This window comes from Bacillus rossius, chromosome 17, assembly GCF_032445375.1.
Source record: "Bacillus rossius redtenbacheri isolate Brsri chromosome 17, Brsri_v3, whole genome shotgun sequence".
Lineage (NCBI taxonomy): Eukaryota > Metazoa > Arthropoda > Insecta > Phasmatodea > Bacillidae > Bacillus > Bacillus rossius.
This window is the reverse complement of record NC_086344.1, coordinates 30767240-30788121: the sequence shown is the minus strand read 5'-3', so window position 1 is coordinate 30788121 and position 20882 is coordinate 30767240. Positions and strand designations below refer to the sequence as shown.

General features: G+C 37.4%; 1 long non-coding RNA gene across 1 annotated transcript; it reads right to left on the bottom strand.

Annotated features, from left to right (window-relative positions):
• Positions 1–2342: 2342 nt before the first annotated feature.
• LOC134540744 (uncharacterized) lies at positions 2343–10306 on the bottom strand. Its single transcript, XR_010076497.1, has 5 exons — positions 10232–10306; positions 8312–8395; positions 6670–6765; positions 6326–6376; positions 2343–3733 (listed from the first exon to the last, which is right to left on the bottom strand). It is a non-coding gene; the product is annotated as an uncharacterized LOC134540744 (long non-coding RNA).
• Positions 10307–20882: the final 10576 nt, after the last annotated feature.

The window sequence follows — 20882 nt, the reverse complement described above, 5'->3', positions numbered from 1 at the left end:
AGCGAGTGTCCGAATTTCAAAAGGGTCAAAAATTAGTAAATTTTAATCATTAACAGAAATGTAGTACACTTCAGCTTGTGAAATAAGCAATAAAGTTGAGAAAATATACAGTAGAGTCTTGATTAGCCGAACTTCGATTAACCTAATTTCCATTTAATCCTAACGAACAAAAGAAAAATGATACCACTAAGCTAAATTAAAACCAAAAAAAATTTTCTTCATATGTATATCCGTGCTATACGAGGTTGCCGCTGTCTACATTCACTCAGTTAATTGAGATACTATTGTAAATGACTTATGGTCTTAATCTAAACTCTAAAGTGCTTCGCAAAAATTAAATTTGCCTTTTAATTTGTAGCTCAAACAAATCATGAAGGTGTACTGCGAGAAACCGATAAATTATTTAAGACGGAACACTAATAAACGTTTGGATTATGTTTAACTCAATAAATTTCTATAATCACCGCTAATCTTGTCACTGTCGTAAAATAATTTCACTGAAACAATTGGGAGCAAAATCCTTATTTCCCAAACATTTTTCTGAGTTTGCTTTTTTCATCATGCTGCAGCTGAAGTTTGTCGATTATTTTCAAATTTTTGCTGTTCCCCCCCCCCCCCCCCCCCCCCTCCCCTCTTAAATTTCAATTATTTATCATCAACTGTAATGTTCGTAATTTTCCTGCCAGTGTTTGCATGCAGATGCTGTAATTTCAGTTAAAACACGAAAGTTTTACAACAAAGTTGTATTCATTTATAAGCATATGGTACACAATAAGGTTCTATAACATACTATGTTCACAAATCAAAACAACATACAACAATAACAAAGATACAACACTGCAGTACACTAGAACAACGAATCATATGCATCCTTTTGTACTTTTTCAGAGTCAGAAGAAATGAGAGCGAAATAACCACAAATTAATGCATTACATTGATGCGAAAAATCATATATAAGGTTAAGGATATGAATGGGGCGTGTATTTTTCACTAAATATTTTGAGACCAGCTGAGCGTTAAGAGACAGTGTCATCATCTGTTTTTTTGTGATTGGTCGAGTTTCTTTCGGGTGCCCACCCAGTGTCGACACACGAATCTAAGCAAATCTGTGCGGAAGCAAACTCGTCCTGAACAGCCCGGCCCAAATAAGACAACGGCTTCTCTTGCAAACTGCCCCCAATGACAAGAGAGAGACCAACTACTGTGGGAATAATATTTTTCAGTCTAATAGGCGTTCAGAATTTTTTCATGAAAAATGACTGCCCCTGGATATACATAATTAATGGGAAGCCCAAGATGTATATCAAGTTCTGTCCCTGCCCGAACACGCCCGAATATTCACCTTCGGCCAACCTCCGGATTATTTATATTATATATTTATATTTCTCTGTTTATTTTAATGTAGCTATACTAACCTAACTAACCGTCCATAGTGTTTTAATGTAATTAACCTAACCGACCACTTTTAATATTTGAATTCATTTTTCCTGCGCAAAAATAAAACAAATCCTGAGGTTGGCCGAAGGTGAATATTCGGGCGTGTTCGGGCAGGGACAGAACTTGATGGACATCTTAGGCTTCTCATAATTAATATGGATGTTTACACAGTAAAAAAATATAATTTTAACATCCTGACAAACAGAAGTAACCTATAGTATTCACCCGCAGAAGGATCGCTCCTTTTAATTTTGAGCATAAAAAATCTAACATTTTCACCGTAAGGGTCACATCATTCTAGAGTTCCGTGGATACAAGAGAAGTCTCAGTGTTCCGTGTCTCAGCTTATTGGCTCGTAAGAAATACGGTACTAGTGTTGACTCTCGGCTCTTCTTTGTCTATTTACTAAGGGAGGGTGTGAGGCAGCCCATTACTCTCCCCCACTCCCCCCCCCCCCCATTTCCCATTAACTCATATAGCCAAAATTTTTATTTCCAAAATTCAATAAATATTTTTATTTTGGTACGGATTGAAATAAACTGTAAAAAACTACACAGACCAAGGTTTTTGGATGACATTAATTATATCCACTAAATGATGACAAATACCTAACTTATCTGTCACTAGATGTTACTCACCTTGTTTTTTATTACCGATTTTATTACATGCTAGTACCCAAATGACTGCTAATTTCAATTTGTTTTTTATTTCGGAATGAATTTTCTCTAGGCATTCATACGAAAAATATTATAAAAATGCATCTTGTATCACAATCAAAATTTCATTCAGTATAGAGAAACATCTTAAGAGATAATTTTTGCACCATTTTCATAGACAGATTTTTTTTTTTAAATAAATCCAATACAGAAACACCCTAAATATTTAAATTTAAAATTGAAATTGGGCTGAAAATGAAACCATGGAATCTCATTTCTAATGACAATGATCTTGTCACATTTTTTAAAATCATTTAAAAGAATCAAACGGGGTTAGGATGCAAGTGAAAGAGGCGTGTGCAGACTACATTTTTATGACAACTCTAGTGTCTCCTCGGGTTACTAAGACCGTAGCGGCGCACAACCGTAACACTTTGTCGACGAAAAGTCGAGGGGCTGTAAGGTCAAAGTACGATGCCGCTAACTAGGCCTGTGCGAAGCTTCCACTAAGCTAATCAACCGAAGCTCTTTTTAATATTTCATTTGACTCATCCAGGAAATATGCTATTCGTTCTTGATGTGAATCTTCCCATTTGTTGCTTAGCTTTAAAACACTTCAAGCCAAAGATTCATTCATGAAAATATTTAGGTTTTTTTTTCCCTTTGAATAAAGTTGGTTACTTAAAAAAACATCAAAAGGTGCCACTCTGTTTGCTTTTATGTGTGATTATTTTATAATTTCGACACAATCCTCACTGTTTTGAAACCACTATAAAATGCATAGGAAAAATTATATTAAAAAAAATAACATTTAATTGCAATGAATACTGAAACTCACACTTAACACAAATAATACCCAAGCCAGCAAAGTGAAAGCCAATAAAAATATATGTATAGTCAAGAGGCTTTTCAAAATAAAACACTTGAAGACTAAGATTAATTACAATAATATTGCACATAATAAAACAAAAGTATGTTAAAAACTAGGTCACTATGAACTTGCAGCAAATAATCAGCTGATATAAAGCAGTATTGAGGAAACACAATATTTATTCTTTTAATAATTACGTGTAAAAGCCAAGAAGGTCTTCCAACGTTGCTCTATCAAACGAACAAACTGAAGAAAGCCCCGGGTTTCAATTAGAGATGTTTTTATTTCAAGGAAAGGAAATAAAACATACATTTTTGTCTTTCTTTCCAACATACCTAATAGTTCACTTAATATTTGAGAGCTAGGTAGGACCCATGCTACACTCTACCAACTGTTATGAACAATTTTTTTTTGTTTGAACAGTATCTGCCAATCCGCAGAAAATAAATTATTGTATCACAAACTTCAACCTCGTAATGAAAAAAAAAAAAGGAAATTTTTCCATATAAATACGTGGTTACGTTTCTCCACTCACGTCTCTAAGTCACAATATTTTTGTGTTTGAATAAAACTGCCTCCCGACCGGAGGTAAAGCGTACAGCGGTGGTCGGAAAGTGGCAAGGTTGTCTGGAGCACCGTATGGCCACACACACACTCGCGCGCATGCGCCGCCTGGCACGGCTTCTCGGCCTCACAGCTCCTGCAGCTGTTGCCGCGTGCTCGTCACGATCTCCCGGAGGTCCCGGTTCCACTTCGTTTGGTCCGCCAGCTGCAAAAAAAGCAACATCGTAAAGTCTCCACACGAGAAGCCCTCGCTGGAATCTTCTCACAGACAAGAATCTACTGTTTCACATCCTTTTTTTTTCAGCCATCAAGAGCGTAACGGAAAATGCAACACCCAGAAGTGGGAGGCAGCTCAATGTAAAAAAAGGGGAAGGGGAATAACGAATAAATTATAAAGTCAGACAATAAAAAAAACTTTTTTTTTTTTTAGGTTTTTTTTGTTGGCCAGAGCGTTTTTTGCAAGATCGCCACCAAATGGAGTTAAAATTAGGAAATTAATAAAAAGCAGCACTTTCCACACCGCTTTACGCAGTAAACAATGCAAAATAAAAAGTGATGTTTCTTTAATAATACCCTGAGGTACTGAGCTTCTCACGCATGCCAGCATTACAACAAACAAACGCTGAACACAATACAATATTTTCTCAACTATTCCATGATTTTTCCAGACATTCGAAAATTCCCTTTAAAATTCAGAATTTTTTCCCCTGATGTTGAAAATCCTGCATTGATAATTTGACTGTAGTGATTTTGACAAGCCATGGAAAACCAATACAAGGATGAAACACAACCTGAAGTAGAATCCACTGATTTTTTTTAACAAACATACCACGATGGTGTCAAGCACATAGCCGTACTTTTTATCACGATAGTATGGTTGGCCACCCTGCTAAAAACACAAATTTAACTTCAAATCTTAATTCCCGCAAGAGACAGGTTACCAGAATGAGAACACTTCTAAGTTAAAACTTCCCACGATATATCATGTCGCACGTCATGTTCCTGGACAGATATTATTTAGAGAGTAGTACAAATAATTGTTAAAAAATTATGATCACACTTATATAATATCTACTATATATGTACATACTATAAACTAAATCTCGCTTAAAAAAGTTTCCTACATAATAAATCTTTAAAAATTAGTACTGCACAATTGCACATATATCATACAAATTAACCATTTAATAAAATTTCCCTGTTGAAAAGTCTTAGCTCGTAAGTACCTAGTGTTCCAAGTAACATGATACTTTAATCACTGGAAAGTTTATGAATATTTTAAAATGATTTTGAAGTTTTTGTTGTTGCCAACATTGATGATGAATCATTACCTTACAATAAAGGTTGGTATTTAGTTGTATTTACAATGGAGTTGTTTCTAAAGCAGTCTTTTTGTTTTATTATTACTTCTCAAAAAACAAAAACAGATCACAACTTACATAACAGGTCGAGACGATCTTTCACGTATTACTGTAGGCCTAGCTCGTTACTTGATTACAAAAAAAAAAAACAATTAAGTCCCATGGTTAATCTTTTAAGTAAGGTACGGCACCCCGCGGATATGTCCCGGGAGAGTGACGTCGATCACTCTGGACTGATGATGACGCCTGGGGTTGAATTTCTATTTCAAAAAAAGTCTGAAAAATAAAAAAAATTGGTTGTCTGTAGTCAGTTTAAGGACGATATTTTAACGTGACAATGTCATAACAAAACATTGATGAAATTATAGATACGACGCAAGCTTACAATGAGTGTAATGGGACACAACATAACGGGACATAGCATAACTGAAAACAGTGTAACGGGACAATGAACATAATGGGACACAGCATAACGGGACAATGTGCATAACGGGACATTTTTTGGTGCATGCAGCCGGCGTTCATCGATTTACTTCTCGGCTAGGCCCCGACCAGCAGGCGAAAATAGTATATTTATTTTTATGAGCTGCCAATGACATGATCGAACGCGGCACCAACTATGTTTGCATCATGCAGTTTTCCTTCCCTTACAAAGGCAAGCCCATGTTTCAACCGATCAATCACAACACAGAACCTGGAACTAACATGACCGTACTGGAAATAATGTGCTGCTGGAATTTTTTTTTTCTCTGAAATAGTTTGGAAAGGCACGGCACACCACCTCACGGCTCGTTCCAACTGGCCGGCGCGAGGACAGGCGCCCAGATAAGGTTCTTGTCCGTTGCTGCGCAGTCGTGCGCCTATGCGCTGAGTTTCACCAGACAACGTGCTAACTTGAGGCGTGAAAAATAACGTGTTGGCGACAAGTGTGTCACGCCCGGGTCTCGCCTGTCTCTTTCTTTCTTTTTAAAACTTCTAGAATGTTACAGCCTCACTAACCAATTGAAGCTTAAAAATTGCAAAAACCGTAATCAATAAATATATTAAGTTTAACTGACAAAACAAATTAAAGTCAAAAAAAATTATAAAAAACACTAAATTCATATTTATGTAAAACCTAGCCCAAATTAATAATAATTAATATTAAAGCACAAAAAATATAACTTACATGCCTATGCATAACAGAATAAACATGAGTATAAATTAGTTATGAAACATTAAGAAAATATCAACAATAAACATTCTCAGTTAAGGTGTTATTACTTGATAGTAACGGCAGGAATTATGCTAGATTACATATTACACTAGAGAGTTCTTAATAGGGATAATTAAAAAGAAAAAAAATCAAAATCTTAGAATTGAATTTATATACATATATATAAAATCATATCTTGTAATTTTTTTTCCTCTGAGCATTTATGATATTAGTTACTCACAGAAATAGTAAGATTTTTTATTGTATCCTCGTTGCTGGCAATTTCATTTTCCTGAAACAAGCACATCACAATTTCTGTACTGGAAACCAATAAATAAAATGAGTAAGGTAAAATTATCTTAATGCTACAATTCGTACAGTTAAAAAATAATCAAAGATTTGTGAAACTAGAATTAGAAAAATTCATGGGGAATTGCAACACATTTTCTATATGAAGCAAAAATAATTTTTTAACTGTTGGTGTGCGAATCAGACCTTTTAGTTTGAATAAAATATTTTCTAAAGATTCTTAATTGATTAAAAGAGAGTTGAAAAATAATTACGATCACTGTCAAGAATGCTTACACAAGCACGAATCCTGTTTTCGCGTTCTCTGATCATGGAGTCGTGAACTTTGGCCGACTTCGTCATCAACATTATAACCTCTTCCTTGTTCACGACCTGAACAAAATAAATCAAGAACAGTTGTAGATCGTTGACAAAACAAACGCAACAAGGGTTAGATTTTAAGTCCCCAATGGATAGCGAAAAATTCATTTTTTTTAATGTCAAAATGTTATTTCTTGTGCGCCCACCGTCAAATTACATTTTGTCATTTTGTGTTGATGGTAGTAAAAGTAGTGCAGAGGTAAGACACTGGCCTCAAATTCCAGACGGTCCAGATTCGAATCCTGGTTAATGCTTTCTTAAATTTAAGTATAAACATCGGCATAGTACGTAATGACTAATAAGTGGAGTCACCAAATAAAAATATGGTTCGTACTGAACACACAAGCTCTGTGTTTAATTAAACATATAAAACTCACATGATGCCTTGATGTTTTTTGGAAAACATACACCATATACTTTCATAAAAAAAATAATTTCCCAATAACAAAAAATTGATCTACTCATATTCATTTCAATTCACTGACTCATGATTAAATAAAATATAAGAAAAAAAATAAATATAGTTTCCCACATGCAAACATGTCGAAGTCCTGTTCTTACGCAACGCATGCATTGAAACAATACCACACATCTTATAAATCAGGACACAATTTTAAAAGTGGAGTGTAATAAAAATAAGTCTCTCTCTCTTTCTTTCTCTCTCCCTCCTTCTCTTTCCCACCCTCTCTCACTCTCTCCCTCCCCCTCTCCCTCCTCACTCTCTCTTTCTCACACTCTCCCACCCTCTCCCTCTCCCTCTCCTCCCTCACACCCTCCCACCCTCTCCCTCACTCTCACTCTGTACCTCCCTCTCTCACTCACTCCCTCTCTCACTCTCCCCCCTCTCTCACTCTCCCCCCTCTCTCTCCCTCCCTCTCTCTCCCCCTCCCTCTCTCTCTCCCTCTCTCCCCCCTTCTCTCTCCCCTCCATCACTCTCTCCCTCTCTCTCCCCTCCATCACTCTCTCCCTCTCCCCTCCATCACTCTCTCCCTCCATCACTCTCCCCCTCCCTCTCTCACTCTCTCACTCCCTCTCTCCCTCACCCTCCCTCCCTCTCTCCTGCCCTTTCTCTCTCTCTCCCTCCCTCTTACTCCATCCCTCCCTCTCTCATTCTCTCCCCCTCCCTCACTCTCTCCCTCCCCTTCTCCCTCTCCCTCACTCTCCCCCCCCTCCCTCACACTCTCCCTCCCCCTTCCTCTCTCTCGCTCTATATATATATAGAGAGAGAGAGAGGTGTTTCTCCCTCTCCCTGCAGTGTGTGGTCCTCTCAGCACCGGTGATCGAGAATCCTCATAAGTGGTTCTTTGTTCTAAATGCCGTTCCTTGCAATTCACCATATGCCTTGACAGTGTAATTTTTTAGCACTATTCTTTGTAATTTCGTCACACAGTTGTAATATCGTAAACCTTTTTTTTTTTTTTTTTTTTTACACTTTTTAAATTATGGTTTAAATAGTTCAATTCTTTCTGCACCCCTCGTTTACAACACTTGCGCAATCACGCTGAGTGCACCGATGCGGAGTGTGAGGTCGGTGACTCGAGACGGGAGCGCCACGCACCTCTTCCTCGACCAACCGCAGTCGTGTCTGCGAAATCTCGAGGGCTCGCCTCAGCCCCGCCACTTCCGACCGTAAGTTCGCCACCTGGAGGGTGAACGCATCAACTATCAAGCACACACAATGACACGCACGACTCAACTACAAACTCACAACTAGTTTCACCAAAATCCGCAACACAGGTGTTTAGTGGTTTTTTTAATAAAAGTTTTCCTCTAAAAATTTACCATCTGAAGTTTGTACCCCCAAGTGCTTCAACATATTTCACTGACAATAACAAAGTTCAAAAAATATATATATGTCTGTACTTTATTATTCAACACTTGTGATGGGTCAAAATTCAAATCCCAAAGATAACTTCGAATGTACCCCTCAAATACGAATCTAAGTGTTGAGTGTCAAAAAAAAAAAATGTACAAGTAATTAAAAAATGTTAATTAGGTGTTAAAACAATCAACTCCTTGTTTGTTTCACTTACTGATATTCCAAAATCCATAACAGTTTTAATTTCATTTATATAATTACTTATCTCGGCGAACTACAATAGAATAGGTCTAGTATTATACTTCAGATTTGTCAGTGTTGAATTGTTTTAATTTACTACATCACTAAAGGCTAAGTTTTAGAGCAAATACATCGATAAGATGGTGTCTGGGAGCAAGAGGTGTTTAGCGGTACCTAACATAACGGATAAACATTTCAACTGAAAATACAGGCCAAAAACTAAATTTTCATTGGACATTTTAAAGGCTTATGTACACTTCCAAACGATCCCGAACTGTACAGAACACACCCAACTAGTCCCGGGCCGCACCAAGCACTCCCGACAGCCACTTAAGTGCATTATGTAAAAGCTTTTTCTACCTTAGCTGAAAATCATAGGTTTGTAGGTCACGTTGACTTAGTTGGCTTAAACAAGTACAGTTCACTCCCGATTATCCGCGAAATTAAGTGGCAGGGCCACCGCGGATAGTGAAAATCGCGGATAATCCGCAAAAGAGCGGAAAATGGGAAACAAAAAAAGGAAACATAATTTCAACTTAAAAGTCTAAAAATTTATGGAAAGTAAAAGTTAAAATTAACAGTAAAAAAATTTTAAATGATGCTAAAATATTAGTATTTTACTGAATAATTAACATACAGTACATTTCAGTAATGTAAACATAAAAGTGCTCGGTACTTGTTTCGTAACAAAGATACAGTACTGTACGTACTCAGAGACTTCATTAGACACTGCGTGAGTTCCGAGAAGGCCTGTGGCGTTTTACTGTATACTGCACACAATGCACTCGTCAGTAGTGTTCAAATGTGCTCACTTGTAATAAAATACAGATTTACATATATGCTGTATTTTTTCGTAGCATGCGCGGATAATCCGCACCGTGGATCATCCGCCCGCGGATAATAGGGAGTTTACTGTAATTTCCTCCCTGATGACAGACCATCGGTAATCCCCGAACGTTGAATGCCAGACTATCGGAAGTCGGCTGAACTAAAAATTTGATGGTACAGTAGAGTTTCGATTAATCAAGTTAATGTTGACTGCGGCAACCTCGGGTTAGCAAAATCCCTGATAACAGTAACAGAAATTAAACAAGAAAATCGTCCTGGGTTTACATTTGGCCAACTGATATAATTTTTCTGGTTTTTTTTTTTCTAGCTTCTCTTTTAGTATTGATTCTTTCACGTCACTTTACGATTTGCCCGACCAGCAAACGGCATCTCGGAGGTTAATTTTCTTTAGGCTTTCGACAACAGTCAACGTTATCTAGGTCCTCAATCTTGCCAGAGACGTCACTTTAGTTCGGCTCGGAATCTCGGTTCATCGAGACTCTACTGTACTTGGGAATTCGATTGGCCCGTTTCTAATTGAAACCCACTGTTCACACACGCTCGTAACAATGCGCGGCGCGTCGGTCTAACCTCCAGGCCGTGAGACTTGACCGCCTTCAAGCTGCTCAGCAGGTTGTGCACGTGGGTGTCCCTGAGACGTCTCGCCTCGTCCGCAGTCTCCTTCACCGCCTGCGGGACACGAGACACTAGACGCTCGTACGTCAATGCCACAGCGCACAAAACATTGCACGTTCGCTTTTCCTGCGTTCCACCCTTGCAGGTTGCGTAGTCAGGGGGTCCACACAAATCTGTAATAAAATTTCACCTGACATCCCTGTCTAGTTTTCAAAGTGAAACCTCTTTGCTGAGGGGGCCAAAATTTTCGAGCGTTACGAAAATTCTGATCGCACGAGGGGAATAGTTTGGTGCGTGGCGGGGGGAACCGGTAGAGGAGGAGAGTGAGTCAGCGGCGACGCCACTCCAACGCATGCGCTTGCGGTCGAATGGAAAGATGGCAAAAAAGGAGCGGGGGGAATAGATAAATAGCGTAGCATACTATAGTTTTAATGGCCGGAAGGGGAAACGGCAGGGGAGAGGTAGAAATGATGCAGCAGCGATGCTACGGAATTCGTGTCACGCTGCACGTGTGTGTGTACTCCTCAGTTCTCGTAATGGCCAATGATTGACATTACCATTTTTCTTTTATTGAATTTAAGGTATCTACAATTTATTTATTCATGAGGAAAAGAGTCATTGATTTGTGCAATTAACTTTATAAGTATAATTCATTTTTATGTTAATAGCGTGATTGAAAATGTAAATAATATTACTCTATCCATACGTAATAAGTAAGAAGTTTCACTTCTGCCGCGCAAGGACTCTACGCTCACACGTTTTATTATTATTAATTATTATTATTGTTATTATTTAGCTATTTTGCAATTTCCTGAATGAAATGAGGAAAATGCAGCCCCCCATAGTTGGCCTACTACTCTCTCTCTCTCCATTTTCTATTTTTCGAAAAGAACCTTGCATATACAATTCTGTTGGCTGATTTAAAACATGGTTTAAATAGAGTGATTTTTATTAGAAAAAAATTAATGTTTTGTTTTTATGTATTTTTAAATATAATATTTTAATACATTTTAATCAAAGGTAATTCCACTCTTAATAACAACATATTTATGGGTACAAATAATTAAATAATAATAAGTTCTTATCATTTAAATTATCTGAATAAGTAGTAAATTTAACCCAGCTAAATACTAATCTAAAATTAAATGAATTAGTACATTGTAGTCAAAAGTATCAAAAAAAGACGGAAATAAATTCATTAATTTAAAAAAATCCTTATCTGTGGGAAATCCCCAGCTGTATTGTAAATCCCCATTCTATGGAGAATCCTCCTCCTGCTGGGGAAATACCCTTTCTGTGGCCAAGTCCCAGTCAGATGTGCAGATTTGCTGGACTTCAGTTCTTTGATGTTACAACTTCTCTGGTTCAACACGAGTGGCAGAAAGTTGGATGTTGTACAGCTTTCATTTGAACATGGTGAGGACCAAAATAACTAATGTAATAAAAAAAAAGATGGTTTGAACAAAAAAACAATTTTTTTAAAACTTTTTTTTTGACGTGAAAACGTCTAATAAATCAATGAACGCCGGCTGCACACACGAAAGTGTCCCATTACGCTCATTGTACGCTTGCACCGCATCTATCTCTCTTCCACTCGATTGGAACAACCATCGATTTGACTTTTTCGAGGCACATTAAACTTGAAACACTCCCATTCATTTCCTACTTATCCTATCATTGTCCTGTCCTTAACAGAATAACACAGATTGGAAGAAGTTAAATAGCAAACATGAACAAAAGTTATAGTTAAAATAATCTCTTTGTTAAAGTAATAAACATATTTGAATTAATGAGTGCAAACAAAAGTAAATTTATCAATTAAATTGTAGATTTAATTTCACTCCTTCTTTGTATCCATACGAAATAGTGATAATTTCAATAAAAATGATTCAATTTTATTCATAAAAGTATGCAATAATTTCATCAATGTTTTGTTATGACGTTGTCACGTTAAACTATCATCCGTAAACCGACTTTACAGACAACCAATTTTTATTTTCCAGCCCTGGTTCCAACTAATTTTACAGTGCCTGGCCTTCAAATTTCGAATTTATCCGGCCGATGGTGGCACGGTAGGGAGATCGAACGCCGTGCCACGCTCGTACCTTGTCCACTTTCTCCGCCAGCTCCACGAGCTCGCACATCGCGAGCGCGAACAAGCGAACGGCATCCTCGACCACGTCGTCTTCGCTCTGCAAGCACAAAGCACAAGACACGCTCCTTTCGCCTTCCGGCCCCCCACCCGCCGCGGGCGAAGGCGGGAAGGATTCCCCCCACGCTCACGCCCAGAGAGGACACAGCCAACTCGCAGAAGTGTACCTAGCGTGCAAGTGCCCAACACCTGCTTGGTCGACCCTTTTCCATTCTTTGGATGGTTCACACAATGAGGAATCTTGATTTAATGCAGTTTTTTGTACATACTTCATTGCAGTTTTACACTGTCTGTCATGGAAAAACTCCAAAAATAAAAAAATAAAAAAATAAAAAATCTTAATATATATAAATCCAGTGTCCTGATGTTTGTTTCCAAGTGAACTCTTCACCAAGTCAACCGATTTCGATGAAAATTGGCATTTATGCGTAATTTTTTTTCCAATTTGAGAGATACGATGGTTTTTTGTTTCGATTAATGGTCTTGATAATTTATAATTAATAATAAACTGATTATCAATGTTGATTGGTGTTTAAGCCCGGGAAACAGTGGGTACTTCGTCTCCATGACAACGTTGCGTGCTTGAGAGTCGGGAAACCATCGGTGCTATTCGTTTTTTCTTCGGTACATCACAAAGCATTGTATTAATTTTTTTTTGTCAAAATTAATTAACTTTCATTTTATTTCATTTATTATAACTGTAAATAAGAGATTTGGTCTCATTTCCCCCCCCCCCCCCCCCCCAATAATACAACCGTGCGAAGCCGAGTCAGGCAGCTAGAAAATTCACAGAAAACAAGACCGAATCAGCTGATGTCTGACAAACGGAACCAACGATGAGACCAAACAAGCATATGGACGACAAAACGATGACAGTACTGACAAAAGATGTTTAACGCATTAATATCATACAGCACGAGAATTCTGTTGAAGGAACTTAGTCATGGAAATATTAATACAACAGCACAGACGAGACAGATTAAATGAAGGCAGACAACAAACCTGGACAACGCAGCAAACATATAACCACAGCGATGAAGATAAACAAGTACTACGGAAAACACAACGACGATAGCACAGCAACTGTTCTCGGAAATCTTCTGTATTCATCATTTATTTTTTTTTTTTAATGACCAAACGGTACTTACTTTATGGACATTCCTCGTATGTCTTCAATCACTGTCATGGCTGGTCAGTCCACGCACAAAGCACACAATACATGCTACCCTCTGACTGCATGACTAGGCGTATAGGCTTCGGCCCGAGACGCACCTATGTCCCTCCCTAACCCGGACCCCTCCTACAAATTGCGCTTAGTTTTAGTTACATCAGGAAAAATAATTAACATTACAACTCGACTTATTTTTTGTCTGTTTCAACTAAAACTTTGGACTAATGCTATTATTACAACTCTAGCAAAATGTTTGAGTGTAGTTTCGACATAATGGTTTTATAAAAAATAATTTTTAAAACGTTCATAATTTGCAATAAAACAATAATCGCCAAAGTTGGACTGGTATTGTTTAGCTCTGAGATGTAGGATTCACCCGCCTCTCTCCAAGGGATTCCGTTTGCCGGGAGGATCAAACAGGGATTTATCGCAATTGCAGAAGTTATGAACAGCATTTTGCGGACAGCTGTTGCCTCATCAAAAGTTCTACTGGGACAAGACAATTCTAGACTGTGTCTCTCAAGCATTACAGTTATTTCATTTTCTTGCCTTCACTATTATTAGAGGGCTTTTTTCTCGTAAATTTACTTGTAAATTCATCATCAAAGCTCTCTTGCATTTAATATTTCATCTTGAATTTTCTTCAAAGTTATTTCCTAAATATCATCTAATTACAAAAAAAAGTAATGATATTGTATATAATTATAATCAATTGTGTGCCCTTTACAGCTCAAAATTAACATGACTGGCATATTTGATGATATAATTTTTACCAATCTTTTGGTATCATAAATTTTTTCCCAAATAAAAAAAAATTATATCATAAATACTTATTATAGCAGCAGATACTTTGATTCAAGCATACTAGACTATTAACTGGCTGTACAGAACTAAGGCCTGTTCTAAAATGACATGAAAATGAAGACGTATCAAGTAAACATGGACATATCTCACTGAACACAGTATCTGCAATGGCACGCATGCGTACACGGACCCATACTGATTAGCTCAGCAACGCTCAAACTCTTTTGCTTATGTTACTCTGAGCGACCAATAGAAGCGGAGTATTTAGCCGCGGTGGTAGCCATGTTTGTCTGAGTTTTAAATACATTAAAAATTGTGTGAAGAAAAGTAATATAAAGAGTTATATCATTACTTTGTGGTTTATTTTTATTAAATATGTAAATACTGAAAAAAGTTTTGTTCTGAAATTTTCAAATTTTTTCTAAACAAAATTTTTTTTCTTAACCGTTAAATTAATCTCATTAGTTGCAGTTTGTTACGTTCGCATGCACTGTAGAAGCAACAGACAGCGAAGTGTTAAGATCCGTTTCAGTTTTTTACTTTCCCCGCGTCATCGTGGAACGGGACTCTGGGTTGGGGGAGAGGAGGGGGGGGGGGGGGGGGGGAGAGCAGCCAGACAGCCATCTCATTGGCCACTCGGCCTGAAGTGCACGGCACAGACGCACCGCGCAAGACGTGTGCACACGAGCACTCACCTTTGTCTTGGGAACTTCACCCGTGCTCGCTGGAAGGGCAAGCGCCAGCTGTTCATCCTGAAACAAATAACAAATAACAAATACTGTTCATCCTTCCACAGGGTGGCCACAAATTACAGGATGTTCGTGAAAGAGTGTACCAGTTTCACTGGCATATTGTAGCAGTTTAATTTAGACTGTTTACAACAAATCACACATCAAAATGAAGGCAAACCAATCTCTAGTCATTTTTTTACAAATGTTCAGTATGTGCACCTTTAGTTATACGGCGCACATCCAACCTTAAGCCCAGTTCTTCCCACACTTCGGTTAACACGTCCGGAGTAATGGAAGCAACAGCCTCTTCAATTCTGTGCCTCAACTCTGGCAATTCATTTGGTAGCGGCGGAACGTAGACACGATCTTTTATAAAGCCCCAAAGGAAAAAATTTGCATGGCGTTATGTCAGGTGAACGCGGAGGCCAGAGAAAAAGAGCTCTGTCGTCTCGACCATTACGACCGATCCAACGGTCAGGGACTTCGGCGTTCAACCACTCTCGTACAGAGAGATTCCAATGGAGAATGCATGTTGAACTGAATTATGGATTCACTCTTAGACAATTGCAGAACACAAAATGCTTTATGCTCAGGAATCGCCATTTTGCATAGGTGGCGCTGCGAGCGAGAAAACAACAAAGCAGCACCCACACTGCGCGCTTATCTAAATCTGTTTGAGTTACTCTGTAATTGTGACCATGAACCAACACTCTACAACTCTTACAGTAGATACTATTAAAATTTATAACCGGGACATTCTTTTATGGACACACCTTAGATTATTAATAAATGCAAGGATATTTCAAGGGTTTCAAGGACCAGAATTGTGTTTTAGCGGTTCACTTAATGAAAGAAAAATTATGAAAATAATTCAAAGTATAAACATACATAAAAATACTAAGAGCAACTCAATTTTTTTAAAAGACACGATTAACCTTAAAATTGTTGTAAACACGAGCATATGCAGACACATACGTATTGCACATCGCATACATATCAACATCTTGGTTACTGCCTATTTCGGAGATGTGGTTCTGACCAAAATGTAGATTGAACATAATAATTATTCACTCGAACGGCCAAAATAATTGCATGAAACAATAAAATTCATGGACAATTCCCGCTTTTCAAGAATTCAAGGACATGTGGCCACGATGTTTGAGTAGCGGTTTTAAAAAGAGTTTGCGAAAAGGTATTTCTGTTTATTTTACTCTAACTCACTGTCTTATTGTAAGTGAGGTCTCGTCTTACGGCAAAGGAACCCTCATGGTATTTTATTATTTTATTTTATTTATTAATACTGTAACATGCCCACCAACAGCCGAGGGCTTTAGCGGTGGGCACGACACATATATACAAAGACAACATATAAACAATACAAACAAAATACAAACAAACAAGTAAAGTTAAAATAAGTATAACTATTAAAAATAAACATCAAAATATAAAATGCATAAAAAGAAATACAAAACATAGACATTACAGTATAATGAAATTACTAATTGGAGGCTTATGTAAAAATAAATTTAAAAAAAGAAAAATACATTATATACCTAGCTACACTTTTACAGATTAACCCGGATCTTCTTGAATTTTGATTCCAGTGCCTCACCACTACACAGCCTTGCAACATGCGATTGTCTAATCATAGCCGCCATATTGGAATCTAGTGCCCCACTCCCCGAACTATGTACTTTCCATTACAGTGCCCTATTGCCAGATGAGGCACTTTTAGTTATGGTTGCATCTCGACCTTGATCCGGCCGCCGTCTTGGAATATGGCATTTTGTAATCCACCATTTTGAATTATGACATCACTTCCACCATATTGAAAAAATATTTTAAAAAATTAAAAATTATAAAAAATTATTTCATTTAACTTTTAATAAAATTTCAATTAAAAAACAACTGTCATGGCCCTTGGAGTCCTCGATACAAACCTTGTGAGGGAAATATAAATGACAATGGGTCCTTCCTCGGCAGAGGCTACCAGAAGAGAAACCCCATCACTAATAGCAAAGGAATATATGTTATGCCAACCAGTATGTCATGACGGCCATCTTGGATCCGCCATTTTTTTTTTGTCGGCGAGACGTGAATTACAAGTTAGGACCACCAGAAGGGAGTTAACACCGGCCTACTGTAAATAAAAAAAATTGGTTGTCTGTAAAGTCGGTTTATGGACGATAGTTTAACGTGACGTCATAACAAAACATTGATGAAATGATTGCATACTTTTATGAATAATTTGAATCATTTTTATTGAATTATCACTATTTTGTATGGATACAAAGAAGGAGTGAAATGAAATCTACAATTTAATTGATAAATTTACTTTTATTTGCACTCATTAATTCAAATATGTTTATTACTTTAACGAAGAGATTATTTTAACTATAACTTTTATACATGTTTGCTATTTAACTTCTTCCAATCTGTCTTATTCTGTTAAGGATAGGACGATGATAGGAAAAGTAGGAAACGAATGGGAGTGTTTCAAGTTTAATGTGCCTCGAAAAAGTAAAATCAATGGTTGTTCCAATCGAGTGGAAGAGAGATAGATGCGGCGCAAGCGTACAATGAGTGTAACGGGACAAAGCGTAATAGGACACTTTTTCGTGCGTGCAGCCGGCTTTCATCAATTTATTAGACGTCACGTCAAAAAAAAACCATGACAGCATTTGCCTGGAGACATTCCGGATGGAACCACGTTAAATTCAAGATCAGGACGGGATGGGACGGGACGCGTATCCGGGCGCTCCCGAACGCGCGAGTCCAAACATTTCCGCGTGACGATCGATCGGCGCGGTGGGAGTGGCTTCTCTCTCGTGACCAACCAACACGGTTCTATACGAAACTTTCAGCATAGTTACCCATGAGTCTGGTTCTTCGAACCCCCTGTCCAAGTCCTTCGCTTCCCCGCGTGCGACGTTGAAATACTCCGTGAAGTTTATGACTTTCTTCCTCTGTAGCGCCACCTGCAAATGTTGGTCCACAGTCAAAACAAGCCAATAATATATATATATATACACACGCATATTGCACACATTTCCCTCCCCCCTCCAACCAAATATCTCTGCTCTAGTATAAGCTCTTTTAAGATGGAAGTGTCCTGAAAAAGTTTTTTTTAATTTATTTTGTGTTTTTGCACATTATTTTTAATAAATTCATAATATAACAATAATTAATTGTTTGTAAAAGGTTTTCTTTTCTACTAAATAAGTTCTTATTTAATGGTTTTCATGAACTTCAATACAAAATTTTATGTCAGTTCTAGCATGTACTGAAAGCTTGAAATCATGTTTTAAGACGAAGGCTACATACCAACCGTTGATTTTTACTATATCATTCATTAAATCAATATAAATTATATTATTTAAAAACCAGAGGAACTCGAGGTTTTTCTGGGTTTTGTGCTAATGTGTGAAAAAGCATCTTGTACTGTGTGTACTTAAATTTTGGTAATTGACAGTTCTCACTACCGCTACCCATTTCCATAAAACCTGAAAAGCATCACAAAATGTTGTTGATGTGTAACACCTTAGCCCTCTAGACACCGAATTAGGTACGGTGTGATTTCGATGAATGCGACGGAAGTCGCTTGGAAAGGAAATGTGTGCCATCTGTGGCAGATGGCGCAAAACAAAGTTGAAAAATACGTAGGGAAACCTTTATAGTGTTAACTGTTTATTGAATTTCAACAAGATGGCCGATATTTTAATAAAATTCCTTGTCAGAATACAGGTGCAAAGTCAAGGTTTAGTATTTTTCAAGTCTTTTTTTTCTCTCTCTTTTTTTATCGGAGCCATTTCATTATATAGTTAAAAATTTCGCTCTGCAAACTGAATTGATTCGATAGTCAACGTGGCTGCTCCGGCAACGGAAACTACGTGTGATTGGCGTCCAGAAATGTAGCTGAAAACATAATTTGCGTGTATTTATCACGCTCTACATTATTTTTAATAATTCTACAGCGAATTCTGTGTCCGAATTTGTATTATAAGGGTATTTGTGACATGAGAACATATGAATTACTGAGGTTGGAAGCTACACATCTCTTGCAAGTACTGAAAGAGTGGCTCACATTTTTTTTACAAACTCTGACAACCACATGAAGTTGTTTTCGAACACTGTTGGCAGAACAAAGTGGTGGAAAAAATCACTGGTACTACTTTAAGAACTGTCAGATTTGAGACATTACATAAAATAATGGGTCATGTAATATAAAGAGATTCCCTCCCTTTTATCATCTTTGGTTTCCCCCCCCCCCCTCCCTTTTTTTCCTTCCAGTTGTGTTCCCCTCTTTCCCCTTGTTATTGCATCATTCACCATTTCCCCTTATCTAATTCTTCCATCATTCGTTTGTCTTCTCCCCACATTAATTTTATTTCATACTACACATTTTTTTTTCTCTTTCCTTCTTCCTTTCTTCCTCTATCCTTGATAAGGGAAATTATGTAGCAACTTTAAAGTTGGACCTTTTATAACTACATTTTTATAGTTTCACTACTATGCAAATTGCTGGTAATTAACTAATTTTTTTTTTACATGCAAACTTTCAACATATATGTATATATTAGAACATGAAACCATCCAAGGTTGATGCATATTGCCCTCTATGGTTTCGCGCACAAAATTTTCAGATAGCTAGGAGTGTAGCAGGTATCATCATCAGCCAATGGGTCTTTTTTAAAACCACCACTTCTATTCCCCCCACCACCGTCTGTAATCATCGACCACTTCTTCGGGCTGACGGAGACACCAGGTTCATTCCTCGGCAGGACAGTCAGCTCCATAAATAAAACCAATTCCTATCTTTTCTTTGCATTTTTGACATGACGTCTAATAAATCGATGAACGCCGGCTGCACGCACGAAAAATTGTCCCGTTACGCTGTGTCAAGATGGCACCAATCCAAGATAACGGTCAGCACCGCAGCATCACACCCAGGTTTTGTTCAGTTTCGTAATGAAAGAAAAAAATTTGGTTGTCTGTAAAGTCGGTTTACGGACGATAGTTTAACGTGACAAAACATTGATGAAATGATTGCATACTTTTATGAATAAAATTGAATCATATTTATTTTAATAATAAAAGAATAAATACTTGAAATTATACTAGTAATCAGATTTTTAAAATGCATCAATAATTAACCTTTATTGCCGAAATTGTTTTAATAAGCAATGAAAACCACATTAACTTTTCACTTCACTTTATAAACAGTCGACGAAACAGTTCACGTGTAGATGACTGTAATTAATTTTAAAAACTGGTGTTTAGCTATAAAGTTTAAATATAATTATGAAAAATTTTTCATATAAATAAACTGTAATCAAATATCTATCATGAATTATATGAATCACCATAATTTTTAGTCAAATGTAACATAACCTATCATTACTGCACTCGCCGACAGCGTAACGGAACACAGCGTAACCAAACAATGAGCATAACGGGACACAGTGTAACGTAACAATGAGCATAACGGGAGACAGCGTAATGGAAAATTGTGCGTAACTGGACACTTTTTCGTGCGTGCAGCTGGCGTTCATCGATTTATTAGACATCACGTCAAAATGGTGTGGTTGAAGCCGAGTTGCAATGAGATAAACTTTGTTTGTGAAAGCAACCTATCAATAATTTAAGGGATAAATTTGCTATGCGAGTGCTAAGTACACCCTCCGCCCTCCCCTCAAAGTATCAAGTAACACAATATGTTACAGGAAAACAGAGCACCAATCAAAACAG